At 46.2% G+C, this 22,060-nt stretch overlaps 1 pseudogene; it reads left to right on the forward strand.

Moving 5' to 3' along the window:
- The first annotated feature begins 3,234 nt into the window (after window positions 1-3,234).
- LOC129397530 (peptidyl-prolyl cis-trans isomerase A-like) lies at window positions 3,235-14,752 on the forward strand (annotated as a pseudogene).
- Window positions 14,753-22,060: the final 7,308 nt, after the last annotated feature.

Consider the following 22,060-nt stretch of genomic DNA (forward strand, 5'->3'; position numbering starts at 1 on the left):
CATTGGGTGCATTTCCTCTCACCTTCAACCACTCAACCTTCCAAGCTGGGGATATCTGGCTACAGAGCCAAAGGTAAGTTTCCCTTCTAGATCGTCTAAGGAACAGGTCTGGTTTCTCTTGAAGCACATGTCATTGAAAACCATTAAGATCTGATCTTGATTTTCTTTAAAAAGGCATTATGACTGGGAAGCATTTTTAAGGCTTTGTGTGTACTCTCCTGGAGTTTTCCCCTGTTAAATGGTTTGAACTGTAACTTGCGAGTAATGGGTAACTAGTGAAGGTTTTTGGTTTTTTGTTTGTTTTTTTGAGACGGAGTCTCACTCTGTCTCCAGGCTGGAGTGCAGTGGCACCATCTCAGCTCACTGCAACCTCCGCCTCGCGGGTTCAAGGGATTCCCCTGCCTCAGCCTCCTGTGTAGCTGGGACTACAGGTGTGCACCACCACGACTGGCTAATTTTTTGTATTTTAGTAGAGACAGGTTTCACCATCTTGGCCAGGATGGTCTCCATCTCCTGACTTCGTGATCTGCCCGCCTCAGCCTTCCAAAGTGCTGGGATTACAGGCGTGAGTCACTGCGCCCGGCCTAAGGATTTTTTTTTTTTAAGCCAAGAAAAAGTGTTTTAGCCAGACAGGCTCTTTGAAAGGCGTCTCCTACTGATGAGCTGGGGCATGGATTGGATGGATCTAAATCCCTTGCACATGGAGGCAAGTGTCCACCATGTCTTATTGTTTGTGTTTATCGTGCTGTTTCATTCAGTAGATTGAGCAGGACCTTTTTTTTTCCCTAAAGATTCAGCGCCTTTCAGCCCAAATCTTAAAATTATGTGATCTGTTACCCTGTCATGCAAGGACACTGAGATAAAACCTATAAAGCCTATGAAAAAGACGCCAAGTGCGGTGGCTCACACTTGTAATCCCAGCACTTTGGGAGGCTGAGGTGGGCAGATCACCTGAGGTCGGGAGTTCGAGACCAGCCTGACCAACATGGGGAAACCTTGTCTCTACTAAAAATACAAAATTAGCCGGGCATGGTGGCACATGCCTGTAATCCCAGCTACTCGGGAGGCTGAGGCAGGAGAATCGCTTGAACCCAAGGGGTGGAGTTTGCAGTGAGCCAAGATCACGCCATTGCACTCCATCCTGGCAACAAGAGTGAAACTGTCTCAAAAGAGAGAAAGAGAAAGAGAGAGGGAGAGAGAAAGAAAAAGAAAAGAAAAGAAAGAGAAAGAAAAAGACATCATGAGCATTACGAATAAGAAAGGCAAAGGGACCAGGGGAGGGAGAAAGGAACAAGTAGAGAAACTGTTGCTGGTTGTGCTCCTTGTCATTTTTACCTTTTGAACTGGCCAGAGAATATCTGGGCAACCAGACTTCATTTAGCAGAGATTCAAACTTCTACTTTATGAAATTTCATCCTAGGATTTTTCTTTATCCTAAAGTCTGTGTACTCATTTATCCCATCAGCATGAGCATCGTGCTCCACATAGAATTGGAAGCAGGTGTGCCTGCTTGGAATAGCATTCTTTTCACTCTTAAATGGCGGGATCCCTTCCTGCTAGACTGAGGATCCTTCCTCATGGCAGGTTCTACAAGCAAACAAGGGAGGAGCTGCAAAGGCACTAAAAATACCAACCATTTCAATTTTTTGAATCTCAGGCTTCTGCCATAAATTACTTCACTGTGTAATCTTTGCATAGTTATGTCATTTTGTTTTGGGTTGAAAACTTGCTCTGAGATAATTAGCCCATGCTTATTTAGCCTCCCCCATTACCCCTCCTCCTGCACTTCATAGCTAATCTTCAAAGAGTTAATGTGTTTTGAATATCTTAAACCAAATTTTTGTTTTATTTTTTATTTTTAGGGACTGGGTCTAGTTCTGTTGATCAGGCTGGTCCTGAACTCCTGGCCTCAAGCGATCCTCCTGCCTCAGTACTGAAATTATAGGCATGAACCACCATGCAAGGCCTTATTTTCTTTAAATAGTGTTTATAGAGCTCATTACATTTACATTTTCTTCTACGAAGTAAATTTGGGATAGTTTTAAAGTTGAGCATTCTAATTTAGCACTTTATGTACCTAATCACATTTTTTTTAAAATCCATAAGAGTTTATTCAGTCATGCAACTTTGGCAAATAAAGTTCTATATTTTAAATACTTTTGCCAAAATTAGGTGGTAAATACATATGTGCTATGTGCACATATAGCCCTTTTTATCAATGAAGATGAGTAAGTACTGTGATATCACCTGGAATAAATAGAACCTTCTGCCTAAGTCATCTGTCTTTGAATACCTAAAATACATTTATTGGCCGGGCACAGCGGCTCATGCCTGTAATCCCAGCACTTCAGGAGGCCGAGGCAGTTGAATCACCTAAGGTCAGGAATTCAAGACCAGACTGGCCAACATGGCGAAACCTCATCTCTACTTAAAAAAGGAATAATAATAATACAAACAAATTAGCCAGACGTGGTGGCACATGGTGTAATTCCAGCTACTTGGGCGGCTGAGGCAGAAGAATCGCTTGAACCTGGGAGGCGGAGGTTGCAGTGAGCCGAGATCTCGCCACTGCACTCCAGGCTGGGCGACAGAGCAAGACTCCATCTCAAAAAATAATATTAATAAAATACATTTATTTTTCTGGCCTCATGTTATAGCAAAGTCCTCAAAATCCCAGCAACTCTGGAGGCCGAAGCAGGAGGGTCGCTTTAGCCCAGGAGTTTGAGACCAGCCTGGGCAACATAGTGAGACCTCCATCTCTAAAAAAATTAAAAGTAAAGTAGCCAGGTGTAGTGGCACATGCCTGGAGTCTCAGCTCCTCAGAAGGTTAAGGCAGGAGGATCACTTGAGTCCAGGAGTTCAAGACTGCAGTGAGCTATGCTTGCACAGGGTCTCTAAAATAATAATGTTTTAAATTTAAAAAAAAGTTATCCATTGCTGTGTAACAGATTACCCCCAAAACTTTAGCAGTTTAAAACAGCAAATAGGCTGGGGGTGGTGGCTCACGCCTGTAATCCTAGCACTTTGGGAGGCCAAGGTGGGCAGATCACCTGAGGTCAGGAGTTCAAGACCAGCCTGGTCAACGTGGCGAAACCCCATCTAAAAATAGAAAAATTAGCTGGGTGTGGTGGTGGGTGCCTGTAATTCCAGCTACTTGGGAGGCTGAGGCAGGAGAATCGCTTGAACCCGGGAGGTGGAGGTTGCAGTGAGCTGAGATGGTGCCATTGCACTCCAGCCTGAGTGACAAGAGCGAGACTCCATCTAAAAATACATAAATAAATAAACATGCAAATATTTAGTATCTTACACAGTTTCTAAGGGTCAGGAATCTAGGAGCAGCTTAGCTGAGTGGTTCTAGGTCAAAGACTCTCCTGGAGTTGCTGTCAAGCTATTGACTAGGCCTGGAGGATTTTCTTTGCTCATTCAGATGGTATTAACCGGAATCTTCAGTTCCTTACCACGTGGGTCTCGCCATAAGGCTGCTCAGATAAAGCAGCTGGCTTCCCTCAGAGCAAGTGATTCAAGAGAAAGGCAGAGGGATGGAAGCCACCATATCTTTCATAACCTAATCTCTGAAGTGACATACCATCACTGTGCAAAATTCTGTTGGTCACACAAACTAACTCTGATACAGTGAGGAAGGTAATAACCAAGGGCATGGATACTAACAGGCAGCAGAAGAGAGCCAGGTTACAGACTGGTTCTTCAACTAATTTCCCATTAGGAAACTTTTGAATTGTTGATAAGCTTCTTTTAATGAAGTATATCAAAACAGACAAACTAAATGACTTCTATAAATTACATCCTGGCTGGGCGCGGTGGCTCACGCCTGTAATCCCAACATTTTGGGAGGCTGAGGCGGGTGGATCACGAGGTCAGGAGATCGAGACCATCCTGGCTAACACGGTGAAACCCCGTCTCCACTAAAAATACAAAAAATTAGCCGGGCGCAGTGGCACGTGCCTGTAATCCTAGCTACTCGGGAGGCTAAGGCAGGAGAATCACTTGAACCCAGGAGGCAGAGGTTGCAGTGAGCCTAGATCGCGCCACTGCAGTCCAGCCTGGGCAACAGAGCGAGACTCCGTCTCAAAAAACAAAAACAAAAGAATTACGTACTTCCCCAATCTATTGATTCCCTAATATCAGTAAGTCATTGATACTGATTCTAAAGTTATAAGAAGTCCAAAACAAGAGAGCACTTAGGATTACTGTCATACTCACAATTTAAATTTAGAAATTGTTTTCAAAATTGATCAAAGTAGATAATTTTCTTAAAACTGTGTCTTCAACCACTATTTGAAAAGCTATAGGCCTCTAATCCCAGCTACTCAGGAGGCTGAGGCAGGAGAATCGCTTGAACCGGGGAGGCAGAGGTTTCAGTGAGCCAAGATCACACCATTGCACTCCAGCCTGGGTGACAGAGTGGAACTCCGTCTCAAAAAAAAAAAAAAGAAAGAAAAAAGAAAAGCTACAGGGACAGGGTGTTGTTTTTTTGTTTGTTTGTTTGTTTGTTTTTTGGTGGTCTTTGCTTTTTTGTTTTTGTTTTGTTTTATTTTGATTTTTGAGACTGGGTCTCACTCTGTCACCCAGGCTGGAATGCAGTGGTATAATCACGGCTCACTGCAGCCTTGACCTTCCAGGCTCAAGCAGTCCTCCCACCTCAGCCTCCCGAGTTGCTGAAACTACAGGCACGTGCCACCATGCCCAGCTAATTTTTGTATTTTTTGTAGAGATAGGGTCTCCCTATGTTGCTCAGGCTGGTCACATAAACTCCTGGGTTCAAGCCATCCTTCTACGTCAGCCTTCCAAAGTGCTGGGATTACAGGCGTGAGCCACCGTTCCTGGCCGGACATTTTTTACTGGGCACTAGGCTAGGTGCACCTCTCCTCATAGTTTACCCCTCCTTCCCTAGGCTATAATTGTTGGTTGCTTCTCTGTCTTCTCTATGAGATAGTAAGTTCCCAGAGTTCCCAGAGGGCAACTAAATACTGGGTCTTTACTCACTTTAGTATAACTGAAACCTAGTACAGTTCCTAGAACATCTGTTTGTTTGTTTGTTTATTTATTTATTTATTTATGAATGAGACGGAGTCTCGCCCTTGTTGCCCAGGCTGGAGTGCAATGGTGGTGTCTTGGTTCACTGCAAGCTCTGCCTCCTGACTTCAAGCTGTTCTTGCACCTCAGCCTTCTGAGTAGCTGGGATTACAGGCATATGCCACCATGCCTGGCTAATTTTTTGTATTTTTAGTGGAGACGGGTTTCACCATGTTGGCCAGGCTGGTCTCGAACTCCTGACCTCAGGTGATCCACCCACCTCCGCCTCCCAAAGTACTGGGATTACAGGCGTGAGCCACCATGCCTGGCCTAGTACATTTTAGATATTTAATAAATATTTGTTGCAGAAAGGGAGTAGAACCCTGGTCTGAAGGTGGACTTGAATCAATACTTTCTGGTTGCTAACAGTGGCCATTCATAGATAGTATGATGGTGTGCCCTCTGGTCTGGAATAAAATCACTTAGTGGCAGTAAACATTGTTACCACGAATGTAAATTTGACTGCGGCAAAGGACCTTATTTCTTACCAAATTTTAGACTTTCTTAAAGCATACACTTAATGAGAAAAGCGGAACCTAGTTTTCACCAATTACTAGATAGAAAGACTGAATAAACATTTATTTATGCCTGCCTCGTTTCAGTAAAGCTTTAAGGTGGCCTACACAGATATATAAAATATGGAATAGGCTGGGCACAGTGGCTCATGCTTGTAATCCCAGCACTCTGGGAGTCTGAGGCAGGAGAATAGCTGAATCCCTGAGTTCAAAACCAGCCTGGGCAACATAGCGAGAGCTATGTTAAATTTTAAAATTTAAAAAATTTTAAAATTAGCCACGTGTGGTGGTGCACAACTGTGGTCCCAGCTACTCGGGAGACTGAGGTAAGGATCACTTGAGCTCAGGAGGTTGAGGCTGCGTGAGCCAAGATCATGCCACTGCACTCCAGCCTGGGCAACATAAGGAGACCCTGTTAGATAAAATATAGAATATCATGGCTTAAATCGGGGGGTGGGGGGGAGAAAAGAAAGTAAAATAAGAGAATATAAAATTGAGCCAAATAAGTAAAATAAAATTGGGCCACGACTGAGGAGGAAAAATTACCCCATGCCACCTTGCACATACTTTCTAATAATCAAAATCCTAGACAGTTACCAAAGTCATCGTCCATAAAATTAATAATAAATTATTGAAAAATATGAAGGCTAGGAATTTCTATCAGGGCTATTTATTTGGAGATGGTCTCTGTCACCTAGGCTGGAGTGCAATGACAGGATCATAGCTCACTGCAGCCTCAAACTCCTAGGCTCAAGCAATCTTTGTCTCAGCCTCCTGAGAAGCTGAGACTGCAAATGTGTGCCACCATGCCCGGCTTATTTTTTTATTTTTTATATTCTGTAGAGACTGGGTCTCCCTGTGTTGCCCAGGCTGGTCCCAAACTCCTGGATTCAAGCAATCCTCCTGCTTCAGTCTCCCAAATTGCTGGGATTTCAGGCCTGAGCCACCATGCCTGGCCAGGGTTCTTCTTTTTAAATGCATGCTGGCTCTACACAGTGTTGCTTTGAACTAAAACTGCTCTAAAATTCTCTCTCTAAAAAAAAAAAAAAAAAAGAGCATGCTGTATAAGCATGCTTAAAGCATGATATAGGGAGTCTTGAATATCTTCTTTTCAAAAGTATCCTAAGTCGAGGCCAAGGTGGGAGGATCCCTTGAGGCCAGGAGTTCAAGACAAACCTAGGCAACATAGCAAGACCCTGTCTACAAAACTAAAAATTAAAAAATTATTCAAGTGTGGTGGTACACAACTCTAGTCCCAGCTACTCAGGAGGCTGAGATGAGGAGATCCCTTGAGCCCAGGATATCAAGACTGCAAGTGAGCTGTGATGGTGCCACTGAACTCCAGCCTGGGCAGCAGAGCAAGACCCTATCTCTAAAAACAAAGAAAGAAAAACACCACAGATATCCCAAGTAGATGGAAAAAAATAACACCATTTGTCAAAGCTGGGAAGGGCAAATGGGAGTTTATTATATTATTTGTTATACTTTGGCATATGTTTCAAATTTCCTACAATAGTTTAAGTGTTTTTTAAAATGTACAGCAATCATCATACTTAATGGGATGACTTTGGTAGCATTTTTATTGAAGTCAAGGACTGGACGTAGATACCCATTCTCATTCCAACTCCTCAGCATTGAACTAGCTAATGCTCACTCTGTCACCCAGGCTGGAGTACAGTGGCATGATCACGGCTTACTGCAGCCTCGGCCTCCCAGGCTCAGGTGATTCTCCCACCTCAGCCTCTCAGATAGATGGGACTATAGGCACACGCCACCAGAACTGGCTTTTTTTTTTTTTTTTTTTTTTTTGTAGAGATGGAGTTTCGCTGTGTTGCCCAGGCTGGTCTTGAACTCCTGGGCTCAAGTGATCCTCCTGCTTCTGCCTCCCAAAGTACTGGCATTACAAACATGAGCCACCGTGCCTGGCCCAAAACTTTTTAAGCTCCAACGTGACATGCAAAGGAAATTTACACTCTCAAACTCCTGGGCTGAAGCAATCTTCCTGCCTTGGCCTCTTTAAGTGCTGGGATCACAGGCATGAGCTACCGCACCCAGCAGGAATTCCTAATCAAGCAAATTCTTTGTCGTCAGCTAAGGAGCTCACTGAGTCAAACAAGTTGTTCTTGACCTCCTAGTCTTCTGGTACCCTGGGTCTGCTGCAGGCCTGTTTCTGGGCAGGCCTTCCCTGGAGCAGCATCAGACTCTTAATTTTGTGTGGAGTTACTGGGTAGGGCACTATTCCTATATAGAGCCGATGATCAGCGGTCCTCACCTAAGAAAAGCAGTCTTTTCTAGCCCTGTGTTCTGTGGCAGTGAAGCACACTGGGTGTTCCAGTCAGCACAAAGGGGTCAGCTGGAAAGCAGAGGGGGCCACCTGCTTCTTGGCTTCAGTTGATTGTATGCCATGCAAGTCTGTTGCCAACATCTTCTGAATTTTCAAGAGAAACTGGAAACCAGGCTGGGCACAGTGGCTCACGCCTGTAATTGCAGCACTTTGGGAGGCCAAGGTGGGTGGATCACCTGAGGTCAGGAGTTTGAGACCAGCCTGGCCAACATGGCGAAAACCCATCTCCATTAAAAATACAAACAAACAAACAAAAAATTAGCTGGGCATGGTGGCACGTGTCTGTGATCCCAGCTGCTCGGGAGGCCAAGGCAGGAGAATCACTTGAACCCAGAAGCCAGAGGTTACAGTGAGCCGAGATCACATCACTGCACTCCAGCCTGGGTGACAGAATGAGAGTCTGTCTCAAAAAAAAACCAAAACAAACAAACAAAAAACCCAGAAACTGGAAACTGGACTTTATGTTCACTTTCCAGATTAAAAAGGGGGAAGAAGGCCCTGTGTGAGGCAAGCAAAACATACCTGCAGGCCCAGTTTGGTCAGTGGGGCTACCAACTGGCAACCTCTGGTCTAATTAAGCCTAGAATTCTAAAGCACTAGAGGTGCCTTATGCTGGGGTTGGACTTCACAGACCAATAAAATGTTCCAGAAATTTTGGAGCTAGACTCAGGTTGCCAAACATTTTATTTTACTGAATGTCTTAGTCCATTTTGTATTGCTTTAACAGAATACCTGGGACTGAGTAATTTATAAAGAAAAGAGGTTTATTGCCAGTTGCAGTGGCTCACGCCTGTAATCCCAGCACTTTGGGAGGCCAAGGCAGGTGGATCACGAGGTCAGGAGATCGAGACCATCCTGACTAACAGGGTGAAACCCGGTCTCTACTAAAAATACAAAAAAAAATTAGCCGGGTGTGGTGGCAGACGTCTGTAGTCCCAGCTACTTGGGAGGCTGAGGCAGGAGAATGGCGTGAACCTGGGAGGCGGAGCTTACAGGGAGCAGAGCACACCACTGCACTCCAGCCTGGGCAACAGAGCTAGACTCCGTCTCAAAAAAAAAAAAAAAAAAAAAAAGAAAAGAGGTTTATTTAGCTCACAGTTCTGCAGGCTGGGAAGTCCAAGGAGCATGGCACCAGCATATTCTTGCTTCTGGTGAGGGCCACATGCTAGGTCACAACATGAAGGTCAAAGGGAAAGCAGACACCTGCAAAGAGAGGCAAAACCCAAGGCACGCCCTGGCTTCATAACAACCCACTCTCCCCAGAACTAATTGATTCCTGTGAGAACTAATCCAGTTTCCTCAGAGCAAGAACTCAATCACTATGGCAAGAAAGGCACCAAGCCACTCGTGAAGGATCCACCCCCGTGACCCTAGAACCTCCCACTAGGCTTCTCCTCCCAACATTGTCACATTGGGGATCAGGTTTCACCATGACTTGGTGGGACAAACAAGCAGTATTCAAACCATATCACCAAGCTATAACAGTTTTTAATGTAAAAAACATACCAAACGCTACTATTAACTCACCATTTAATTAAAGAAAGGCCATTACAATACTTGAAAAATAGGATACACCAGGTTTGCAGATGCTGCTGCCACTGGGAGCCCCATATTACCAGCCATGGTCAACCCCACCATGGTCTTCGATATTGCTGTCAACAACAAGCCCTTGGGCCACATCTCCTTCGAGCTGTTTGCAGACAAGTTTCCAAAGACAGCAGAGAACTTTCATGCTCTGAGCACTGGAGAGAAAAGATTTGGGTGTAAGGGTTCCTGCTTTCACAGAATTATTCCAGGGTTTGTATGTCAGGGTGGTGACTTCACATGCCATAATGGCACTGGTGGCACGTCCATCTACAGGGAGAAATTTGATTGCAAGAACTTCATCCTGAAGCATACAGGTCCTGGCATCCTGTCCATGGCAAATGCTGGACCCAACACAAGTGGTTCCCAGTTTTCATGTGCCCTGCCAAGACTGAGTGGTTGGATGGCAAGCATGTGGCCTTTGGCATGGTGAAGCCATGAATATTGTGGAGGCCATGGAGCGCTTTGGGTCCAGGAATGGCAAGACCAGCAAGAAGATCACCATTGCTGACTGTGGACAGCTCTACTAAGTTTGACTTGTGTTTTATCTTAACCACCAGACCATTTCTTCTGTAGCTCAGGGGAGCACCCCTCCACCCCATTTGCTCGCAGTATCCTAGAATCTTTGTGCTTTCACTGCAGTTCCCTTTGGGTTCCATGTTTTCCTTATTCCTTTCATGCCTAGCTGGATTGCAGAGTTAAGCTTATGATTATGAAATAAAAACTAACAGCAACAACAAAAAAGGATACACCTAATCCACAGTTTCTTATGAAACCCTGGAGGCCAGATGTATTTTGGAATTGCAATGTATTTACATTTTTGAAAGGTTAATATGGTGAATGTAACACTTCATAGTAAAATGCAAAATTTCCAGTGAACCATGTGAATATTCAACTAAGTGGAATAAGTAAAGGCTATAAATAACTATTTCAGTTCAGGTCAGAGTTTTCTGCAAAATGAGTTTTTATACCAAACCAAAAAAAAAAAAAAAAAAAACAAACTTGGTTTTCAGAGCCCTTTGCATATGGACTGTTATCAAGAAAGGAAAAGTCTTTTAAATGGACCAGCTTTAGGGCTATGGCCTTATTTTCCTCAGGTCACCCTAGCCCACTGGAGATTGCACTAATGGTTGGACATTTAGGAGCGTCTGATCTAAGCCAAAGCAAATCTTTATACAACTTCCCCAGTTTCATCTGACTCCCTCTTGCAACTGGTAGCATGCCACCGCACATGGCAGCATTTCATAATGTTAAGTGTTCCTAAATCTGTTTTCTAGTGTTTCATAGCTGCATTGGTCCTAGTTCTAATTGCTGTGCTACCCAGAACTCAACTCCTGCTTTTATGAGACTCCTCTGGAATGTACCTCTCCAAGCTGGCATAAGGCCCAATGAGCTTGGCTCCCTTAGCTGTCCTTGTCATGTGACAAGCTTGCCTTCCATGCCAAGTGCCTTCAGGGCTTTCAAGAATGGCTCCCATGTGGCCGGGCACAGTGGCTCACACCTGTAATCTTACACTTTGGGAGGCTGAGGCAGGAGGATGGCTTGAGCCCAGAAGTTCTAGATCAGCCTGGGCAACATAATGAGACCCTGTCTGTACAAAAAAATTTAAAATTAGCTGGGTGTGGTGGCACATGCCTGTAGTCCCAGCTACTTGGACGGCTGAGGCAGGAGAATCACTTGAGCCCGGGAGGTTGAGGCTGCAGTGAGCCATGGTCACACTACTGCACTCCAGCCTGGGCAACAGGAGACCCTGTCTCAAAAAAAAAAGTTTGAACAACCAAGTTATATCGATGGTTTGCACTGACTCAGAATTAAATGACTTCTCCAGAAAGCAGCCTGAGAAACTGGAAGGGGATGAGACATTGGAGGCAGGCCTCGAAGGACTGGAAAGATTTGGGCTTATTGTGGATATAACAGAAAGACATTGCAAGGGGAAGGTGGGAACATGTCAGGTGTGAATGAGTGGTTTCATGCTGGCTGGAGCTAGGCCTGGTGGAAGAGCAGCATTTGGAAAGCACATCAGGAAGAGGACATTTCAGGCAAAAGAAATGGTTGAGGCAAGAGGGAGCTCGCTGTGTGTGTGCCTGCACTGTACAAAAACTGCCCCCACTGCAGGAGAGGATTCACACTTTTGGTTGTGATGAGCCAGCTGGCTGGCTTAAGCAGGAAGAGAACTTATCATGAGGCTACAGTGCAGGGTATTGCTGTATCTGCCTCTCTGTCTTCATCCCATTCTACGTCAGAAATTCCTCTCCCTGCTCTCAGCCCCTGGAGGATTTCTTCTGTGACCCTCCTCTTACCCTGAGCATTTTCTACCCCATTTGGGGCATTTTCTACCCCAAATGACCCAGTTGCCTGGTGTCATTTCTCTCTCCTATTAAACTATAAACCCCTAACAGCAGGGCTGTGCCTTACTTGCCTGTGCCACCTTCCAGCCCCCCACTGCTCTGGAAAGTGTGGCCTGCAGGCTTTCAGATTTTCTCCATGTTGACCCTGCCTTGGCCTTCCCATGGGGAGGTACTCAAGTTTCCTTTTCTGTGTTATCTCCTACAGTCCCTTGCAAAGATTCAGATCTCTGGCTCCAGGCATTTATTGCATTTTTCTGATCAAAGCTCTCTTCCGAGCAGGATATTTTCCATACCGGGAAGCTTAAGAGAGTCCACAGTGAACCATGGGAAGAATGGGGTGATCATAATTTTCTCAAGTTCTTGCATTGATTTAACACAAGAAAAGGACTTGGATCCTTTGCTCAGCGTCTCCTCTGAGCACTTTAGTTAATTCGGCATACATATACTTTTTTTTTTTGAAACTTTTTTTTTTTTTGGAAACTTTTTACTTTGATATGATTTTAAATTTGCAGAAGAGTTGCAAGAATAGCACAAGGAACTCACATTTGCCCTTCACCCAGATTTTCCAGTTTACACCTCACCTCATTTGCTTTCTCTCTGTGTGTGTATACACACACACACACACACACACACGTGCGTATTTTTTTTCTGAACTGTTTGAGAATGTCAACTCATTCATTTTTTTCCTTTGCCCCTACACACTTTAGTGTGTATTTCTGTGGAAGAAGGATATTCTCTTTACTTTGTACCAGGAGTGCTGGTTTCTTGCCCTAATATAGTGTTTACTGGCAACTGGAGGGTTGGGGGGACAAGGATCTTATGGATCTGAAGGAATTAGTCAAGAAGTTGTCACAGCATCTCTTTCCTCCTAACTAGACCCTGCAGGGACAGAAACCCACTCTGAGAAGTATGAGGCTGGGTCATCTAAGATAAGTCTGCCTGTTCTTTCTGGATGAAACTGTGATTGTTGTCACAGGTCCAAAGCCAAACACATTTTGGGAAAGGTGACATCAATTAACCCAGCCAGCCTCAGACCTTGAGGCATTTTTACGGTCTGTGCAACACAAGAATCGAGAAGGAAAAGACGTCGTACCATTGCACTTGCAGAGAAGCTTTGTCTTCCATCTCAGTCCTTGCTGCCTGTGCTAACAGTCGCAATCCTAACATCCTACCTGGACATCATCTTCCTGCCATCATCATCTGAGCCTGGGGTCCCCCAAACCTTCCTGCTCTTAACCAAGTTCCGAGAGATTCTGGGATTCAGGGGCTCCCAAAACAGCTGTGGGCAACCTTCCTCAATTGAGTCCCCACTCTTTTGGTTATGCCTAGTGGATAGATGGACAAGTGGAACAACTTTTTTTCCTAATATAAAATTAATACATGCTTCTTGGGGAAAAAAGTATAGAAAAATATGAAGAAGGGATACAGATCACCTGTAAACTTACTCTAGTTCTGGTATCCACCCTTTCAGATTCCATCAGGAATGAACATTGTGTGATGGCTAAGAGCCCATACTCGGGTCATCAGGACTAGACACAGTTCTGGCTGTGCCATTACTAACTGAAGTAAGATAACTAACTTCTTTGAGATCCAGTTTCCTCTTCAATAAAACAAGATAAGGCTGGGCACAGTGGCTCACACCTGTAATCCCTGCACTCTGGGAGGCCGAGGCAGGCGGATCACTTGGGGTCAGGAGTTTGAGACCAGCCTGGCCAACATGGTGAAATTCTGTCTCTACCAAAAAATACAAAAATTTGCCAGGCAGCTGAGTGCGGTGGCTCACGCCTATAATCCGAGCACTTTGGGAGGCTAAGGTAGGTGGATCACCTGAAGTCAGGAGTTCAAGACCAGCCTGGCCAACATGGTGAAATCTCGTTACTAAAAATACAAAAATTAGCCGGACATGGTGCATGCCTATAATCCCAGCTACTCGAGAGGCTGAGGCAGGAGAATCACTTGAACCCAGGAGGCGGAGGTTGCAGTGTATCGAGATCGCGCCACTGCACTCCAGCCTGGGTGACAGAGCAAGACTCTGGCTCAAAAAAATTTAAAAAGTAAAAAGAAAAAAGAAGCCAGGCGTGGTGGCAGGCACCTGTCATCCCAGCTACTCAGAAGGCTGAGGCAGGAGAATCGCTTGAACCCAGGAAGCAGAGGTTACAGTGAGCCAAGATTGCACCACTCCACTCCAGCCTAGGCAACAGAGTGAGACTCTGTGTTAAAAAATAAAAAATAGGGCGGGCGCGGTGGCTCATGCCTGTAATCCCAGGACTTTGGGAGGCCGAGGCGGGCGTATCATGAGGTCAGGAGATCGAGACCATCCTGGCTAACATGGTGAAACCCTATCTCTACTAAAAATGCAAAAATTAGCCAGGCGTGGTGGTGGGCGCCTATAGTCCCAGCCACTCTGGAGGCTGAGGCAGGAGAATCACTTGAACCCAGGAGGCAGAGGTTGCAGTGATCCGAGATTGCGCCATTGCACTCCAGCCTGGGCAACAGAGTAAGACTCCCTCTAAAATAAATAAACAAATAAATATGAGATAATAATAGTACCTGGGCTGGGCGCGTTGGCTCATGCCTGTAATCTCAGCACTTTGGCAGGCTGAGGTGGGTGGATCACGAGGTCAAGAGTTCAAGACCAGCCTGACCAACATGGTGAAACGCCGTCTCTAATAAAAATACAAAAATTAGCCGGGCATGGTGGCAGGAGCCTGTAATCCAGCTACTCAGGAGGCTGAGACAGGAAAATCGCTTGAACCCAGGAGGTGGAGGTTGCAGTGAGCTGAGATTATGCCATTGCACTCCAACCTAAGCAACAGAGCGAGACTCCATCTAAAAATAATAATAATAATAGTACCTGCTTAAATAAGCTAATGCATGTAAAGGGTTTAGTCAATGCTTACATGAAGCAATCGCAAACAAATATTAGTTCTAGGTGATGAAAAAGGACTCACGCCATACCACTGTATAGCAGCCTGCTGTTTTCTCTCAACAGTAATTGATTCATTCAATAATATTTTTTGAGCACCCGTTGCATGCCAAACATAGTGCTAAGTCCTAACACTTAAACAAACAAAATCCTTGCCCTTATGGAACTTACATTTCTGGTGGAGAAAGAGACAGATAACATGCTTGTATATGTTATAAAATATGTCACAGGGCCGGGCACAGTGGCTCACACGTGTAATTCCAGCACTTTGGAAGGCCGAGGTGGGTGGATCACTTGAGGTCAAGAGTTCAAGACTAGCCTGGACAACATGGCAAAACCCCATCTCTGCTAAAAACACAAAAATTAGCCAGGCGTGGTGCATGCCTGTAGTCCCAGCTACTCGGGAGGCTGAGTCAGGAAAATCACTTGAACCTGGGAGGCAGAGGTTGCAGTGAGCCAAGACTGCACCACAGTACTCCAGCCTGGGTGATAGAGCAAGACTCCATCTCAAAATAAATAAATTAATTAAATATGTCATAGGTTAATAAGTGCTCTGGTGGGGGGAGATTCAGCATGTGTGGTGGATAGGGACCACCATCAGCGGGTTGCTATTTTATATAAAGTAGTCAAAGAAGGCCTCTTTAAAAAGGTGGCGTTTGAGAAGTCTGAAGGAAATGAGGGAACTATAAAATAAATATCTGGGGGAAGAACATATCTGGCAGTGGGAACAGCATGTGCAAGGGCCCCGAGACCACAGCGTGCTTGGCATATTTGAGGATGGTCAAGGAGGCCCTCGTGGCCAGCAAAGAGAGGAAGAAAGAGAACCGGAGGAGCAGAGGTCACGGAGGTAGTGGGGACCCAATTGTGTAGGACCTTGTAGGTCATTCTGAGGATTGTAGCTATTCCTCTGAGTGAGATGGGGACCTAGGGGAGGGATGGAGGAGAGGAATGATACAATTTGACCCTCATTCGATCTCAGTACTTGTATATTGTGGTTAAAGTGGAAAGCCACACAGTTCCTTGGACTCTATTAACCAGCATTCCCCAGCCCTGTGGGCCCCTCCCACCAGGAGTCCACAGCCTGCCTGACACGATGCAGCAACTCCCCGTAACCCCCTGCTGCCCACCACCATACCGTTTTTCTAGGTGGGAATGACATCCAGGCATACCCAGATGCTTCCAGGCTAGACCGTATTGTGCCCAGCCTTACTGTTCGCATCTCACTGGCCATGACAGCTAATAGCCACCATCGATTCAGGCCTTGTCATAAGCCAGGCCCCTCACCCCCAGAGCTCCTTTAATCCTCACAGCCACCCTGCTAGGCAGCCACTGTCATTCTCCCTTTTGCAGCTGCTACAACGATTGATTAACTTGTGCAAGGTCCTGAAGCTGGCAGGCAGGGAGGCCAGGACTTCTACCCATCCGTCAGACTCCTAAGGATGGGGACAGTGATGAACAAAGCACAGCATCCACAGTGCCTGGCACACCACAGTCACCCAGACAGCAAGATAGAAGGCTGCATGAATCGGCGCTCTTCATCCCTCCCTAAGCTCTCCTTCTGTTGAGAAAATGTCTGAGAAAGCATTCTGCACACTCTAAAGCATTACACAAATATGAGCATGGCTGTGAAGATGATTAGGAGTCCGAAACCTCAGGTTCGGGTTGGGCTCCTGATTTTTCTGATGGCCACCTCCTCCTAGTCATTGGCACGTTAACCTCAAACACCTGAGCGCCCCTAAACCTCAGCATATCCCTAGCTTCTCCTTTGCTTTGCCTGAAACAAAGCAAGTCTTTTATAAGCGAGGGAGGGGGCCTGTGGTGGCCTTGCTTTTGTGAACATGCTTTCACCTCCTTCCAGTTCATTGTTTTCATACAAAATTCCAGACGCACAGCGCAGGCAGACAGAAGCCTCATTCATAGCCAGAGGTCCCTCAGGCTGGGGTTTCCACGCCTCCTTCCCCTTCCCCCTCATCTCAGTCTCCTGCTGAAGTTGCGATCCACATGAAGCCACAGAGGTAGACTCAGGGCAAAGAAGAGTTTTTAATGTTGCTGATGGGGGTGAGGAGAGGGTGGCCCTCGGAAGGCCACCACATGGCATGGTGGAAAGAGCCCTGGATTTGCTTGACAATAGACTACTGCATTCCAGATTGGTTCCACCGATTGGTAGTCAAATGACCTTGGACAAGTCATTGACTCTGTCTTCTTGGAAAGACGTGGATCTCAGAATCCTTCACAACGCTTTGCTCCTGATAGCCAGTACCTGTTCAGCAGAGTCGGCACAAGCTCACACAGCCCTTGACCTCCTGTGGGCCAAGTGAACGCCTTCTTCCTGGTTTGGTTATGTTGGCATAGAGCTGAGCATGGTGCTGCTGGTGGTTCTACTAAATTGTATGATGGTTTAAAAAAAAAAAAAACTGTCCTTGAGGCTGGGTGTGGTAGCTCACGCCTGTAATCCCAGCACTTTGTGAGGCCAAGGTGGGAGGCCAGGAGTTGGAGACCAGCCTGGTCAAGATAGTGAAACCTCTACAAAAAATAAAAAACTTAGCCAGGCATGGTGGTGCACGCCTATAGTCCCAGCTTCTCTGGAGGCTGAGAGGCAAGAGGGTCACTTAAGCCCGGGAATCTCAGGCTGCAGTGAGCAGTGATCGAACCACTGCACTCCAGCCTGGGTGACAGAGTGAGCCCATCTCAAAAACAAGAAACAAAACCAGTTCTTGAGCAAGACATACCTTTCTAATTTCCCAGTACTTTCCAGCTTTCCAAACACTTCAGGCCCCACACCACCCTGATTTTTGTCACCTGCAAATAATAAAACTACAAACTGCACTGCACGTACACTTTTGTAAAGGCTTGAATCATTGACTTCCTCAGCCCCACACCTTCTGGTCAGCACAGGGCACTGCACTGCCGCTCCAGACAGGCCTGGGCAGTGAGGAAAGGTGCCAGCCACGTGGGCTGGGGGTGGGGAAAGTGACTAATCATGAAATCCTAATTTATAATGTGTTGCTATCCTTAGTTGAGCATTAATTTGGCTCTCAGAAATAGGAGAAGGTGTGGGTGACTGGTCTGAGGAGAGTTTCTGGGCAATTAGAACAAAAACAGAAGCATGCTCTTGCACACAAAGTGGACTTTCTCTAGGGTGGTGGTATTCTCTGGAGAGCTGAACTCAGGGAGTCTTTATTATGTATACTTCTGTGTGTCTAAACTTTATACAGTGCTGGGTGCCGTGGCTCACGCCTGTAATCCCCACTTTGGGAGGCTGAGGCGGGAGGATCAGTTGAGCTCAGGAGTTTAAGATCTGCCTGGACAACACAGGCCTCGTCTCTACAAAAAAAGAAATTTTTTTAAATTAACTGGGCATGGTGATGTGCACCTGTGGCCCCAGCTACTCAGGAGGCTGAGGCGAGAGGATTGCTTGAGCTGGGGAAGTTGAGATTTCAGTGACCTGTGATCAGGCCACTACACTCCAGCCTGGGCAACAGAGGGAGACCTTGTCTCAAAAATAAAATAATAATAATAATAATTAGAAAAACTTTACACAATGAACATATATCCCTTTTAGACCACATTTCCTGAGTCTAAGATGCCATTGATTGAAAGACAATTATTTTCTGTACTCCCCTGAAAGCAAACTGCTACAATGTGTCATCTATTAGACACATCTGCATTTTTGAGATGTTGAAATGTGAAAAAAATGTGCGTCTTCGAATTGACAGAATGAAGTAACTTTTTCAATTAAAAGATATTTTCAGCTGAGTGCAGTGGCTCACGCCTGTAATCCCAGCACTTTGGGAGGCTGAGGCGGGTGGATCACCTGAGGTCAGGAATTCGAGACCAGCCTGGCCAACATGGTGAAACTTCGTCTCTATTAAAAATACAAAAATTAGCTGGTTGTGGTGGTGGGCACCTGTAATCCCAGCTACTCAGGAGGCTGAGGCAGGAGAATCGCTTGAACCTGGAGGTGGAGATTGTATTGTGGTGAACAGAGTGAGACAGAGGAAAAAAAAAAAAAAGATATTTTCCATTTTTGGAAAAAAATTATTTAAATTGCTTTTGCATTCCACTCTCCTGCTCAGAATGATTTCCTCAAAAAAGCCAAGGGAGTCACATTTGAAGATGAGGAAATTTTTTTTTAATGTTTATGTGCCAGTTTCTTGCTAGACCCTGTGCTTTCTCATCCCTGACCCCATGGAGGCCTTATGAGAATGATAAGCCCAAATAAAATTACCACTTATGGAAAAGGAGTAATTTTGCAAGGAAGGAAACTGAAGGTCAGATTGGTGTTGCTGATCATGCAGTTCAGTAAGTGAAGGAGAGGCGGTTCAAACTCAGCTGCTGAGCCCCCGCTCCCCTCTTCTCACCACATGCCTCAGCTCTAAAGCTGTCCTGAGAAAGGAGCCAGGTTGGAACCTAAGCCTCCTCCCAGAAGCCTGGGGAATCAAAGGACAAAAGGGCTGAGGCCCGGGCTCTGAGGCCCACCCTGCGAATCCCGCTCTGTCTGGTGCAAAGGAAACTGACTTCCTCCATGCACACACTGCTCTGCCAATCTGAGTGACTCAGCCTCAAGATGACCTCACTGTCCTCAGTGGGCTGTTTGGCCGCCTGCTTCATGTCACTGAGCCCCAGCACCCAGCATGTCAGATATGGATTTACGAGTATTTTCTCTGCTCCACTCCTCGAATGTGGCTAGGTTTGAAAAGGTCACCCTTCCCCTTGCCCTCCACCTCTCAGCTTTCTGTTGCCAGGCTGCCTCTGCCCCTCCAGCTGGTAAAAACAGCCCAAGCTGCAAAAGCTGTTTGCTCCTGCCAAGCTCTGGTTGGACCACCATCCAGGGGGAGCTGGGGGCTCAGCCTGGATTTTCCCAGTGCCTAGGACAGAGGCATGGCTGGTGGAGGACGTTGCTTGCCAGCAAATTGGCAGAGTAAACTGAAATAGTAGCTCTGGGTCTGCGCTACAGCAAAGTATAATTTTCAGAAGGGGTCTCATACAAGTATAGAGTGACCACATGTCAAAGATTGATTTAATTCATTAACAAGGAAACCAACAAAAGGACAAAGCTGGTTTAAGAGATGATTTGAAAAAGTGGCTCTTTTAGTTTGCTAGGGCTGCCATAAGAAATTACCGCCAACTAAGTGGCTTAGAACAGCAGAAATCCATTCTTCTGCAGTTCATGAGGACAGAAGTCCAAAATCAAGGTGTCGGAAAGGTTGGCTCCTCTGAGAGGCACTGGAGGGAATCTGTCCATGCCTCTCCCCCAGCTCCTGATGGTTGCGGGCAGTCCTCGGCATTCTTGGCCTGCAGCAGCATCACTCCAGTCTCCGCCTCTGTGGTCACATGGCCATCTTCCTTGTGTATCTGTAGGCTCCAACTCTCTCCTTATAAGGACACCAGTGATTGGATTTAGAGCCATCTTAATCTAGTATGACCTCATTTTAACTTGATTACATCTGCAAAGTCTCTATTTCCAAATAAAGTCACATTCTCAGGTACTGGGGAATTAGGACTTAAACATATCTTTTTGCTGGGGACACAACTCAACTTTTAACACCTACATTACCAAACTCATTTCTCATTACTCAGCACCACAGACCCCTGGCTTGATAGGGGCATTTGGGGTGCTGGAAAGAACAGAGCAACAGGCAACGTTGATGTCAGCTTTGATCTGTCCCCAGCATTCTGGGATTCAGTGTCAGCCAGTGAAGGCTCAGTGAAAGACAGGGCATCTCCACCTCCGAAGTCAGTACCATGTAGGGTATAAAGAGAGACCTTGGAATCAACTTCCAGGATTCAGTTCCCAATTCTGTCCGCCACTGTGTGTGACTCCTGACATTTCTTCACCTCTCTGGGCCTCAGTTACCTCATCTGTGAAATGGGGGTGATAATGGTACACAGCCTATCAGAGAGTGCTTAGAGCAGCATATGGGAAGCTCTGAATAAATGTTTCCTGCTGACGATGATGATGATTATCCGAATCACTCTCACCTGCAGACACAGCTTTGCCGCTTTTTTGGTGAGATAGGCTGTTCCTGATGGACACACTGGAAAATTTCCAGTCCCCAGAAAACATGGCAAGGGCAGTTCCTGATTAGGATAAAGGAAGCCTCCCTGATGGTCACATGCCCAGGTGACTTGTAGGCAGAGGCCAGCCCTGCTTCCTGTCCCCACTTCCCAACTTGCCCTGCTTTTGTGAATGAGCTCTTTCCTAGCTGCTCATCCTGGGTCTAGTTTGGAAGGTAATTTCTCAGTCACTTTTGAGTTGACGCAGGTGGCAGTTTCCTTTATGAACACTCATAACCCAGGGTAAGCTTGACAGGGCAGTTAGAGGCCCAGAAACAAAAGTTGGGAACAACAGCCTTTCCAGCTAGAACTAGAGCTGGCTTGGTGAGAAACAGAAGGCCTCCCTGAGGTTAGAGGCCTAAGCAGACACCAGGTCTGGCCTTCCACATCCCTGCTGGGTGGAGCAAGACTGTCAGCACTTAGGAAGTGCCTTGCACGTTGATCTTTGGGAAGCAAGGGGCTCCTGTCATCTGCGTCCAGACTTCTCCATTCTCAGGTGGACCACACATGGCCTGGCCAGGCCAGACCCTGAGTGGCGACTGTTGCTGCTGCTGCAGCTGCTTTTGACATTATTGTCTGTAGAATAAAGGTAGAGGCTGGCGGGACCGCTGCAGCCATTCCCTGCCCAAGCCTGACCCTAAGTGCATCTGAGAGTGCTCTGCGTTGAACCAGGAGGGGTCAGGCCCAGACTCTCTAGGCCCCTTTTCAGACACACCCTCCCTGACTTCGAGTCTTCCCCTTTTCAGGCCTGGAAGAGAACAAGGCTTCTTTTTGTTTTTTGTTTTGTTTTGTTTTGTTTTGTTTTGATGAAGTCTCCACGGGGTTTCACCGTGTTGGCCAGGCTGGTCTTGAACTCCTGGCCTCAAGTGATCCACCTGCCTCGGCCTCCCAAAGTGCTGGGATTACAGGCATGAGCCACCGTGCCCGGCCTGAAACATTGTTATATGGCACATAACTGTATATGTATGTTTTACTTATTTTTTTATCTTTATTTTTTTGAGACAGTCTTGCTCTGTCACCCAGGCTGGACCACAGCAGCACCATCTCCGCTCACTGCAACCTCCACCTCCAGGGCTCAAGCAATTATTCTGCCTCAGCCTCCTGAGTAGCTGGAATTACAGGCGCCCACCATCACGCTTGGCTAATTTTTGTATTTTTGTAGAGGTGGGGTTTCACCATGTTGTCCAGGCTG

The sequence above is a fragment of the Pan paniscus genome, chromosome 2, assembly GCF_029289425.2.
Source record: "Pan paniscus chromosome 2, NHGRI_mPanPan1-v2.0_pri, whole genome shotgun sequence".
NCBI lineage: Eukaryota > Metazoa > Chordata > Mammalia > Primates > Hominidae > Pan > Pan paniscus.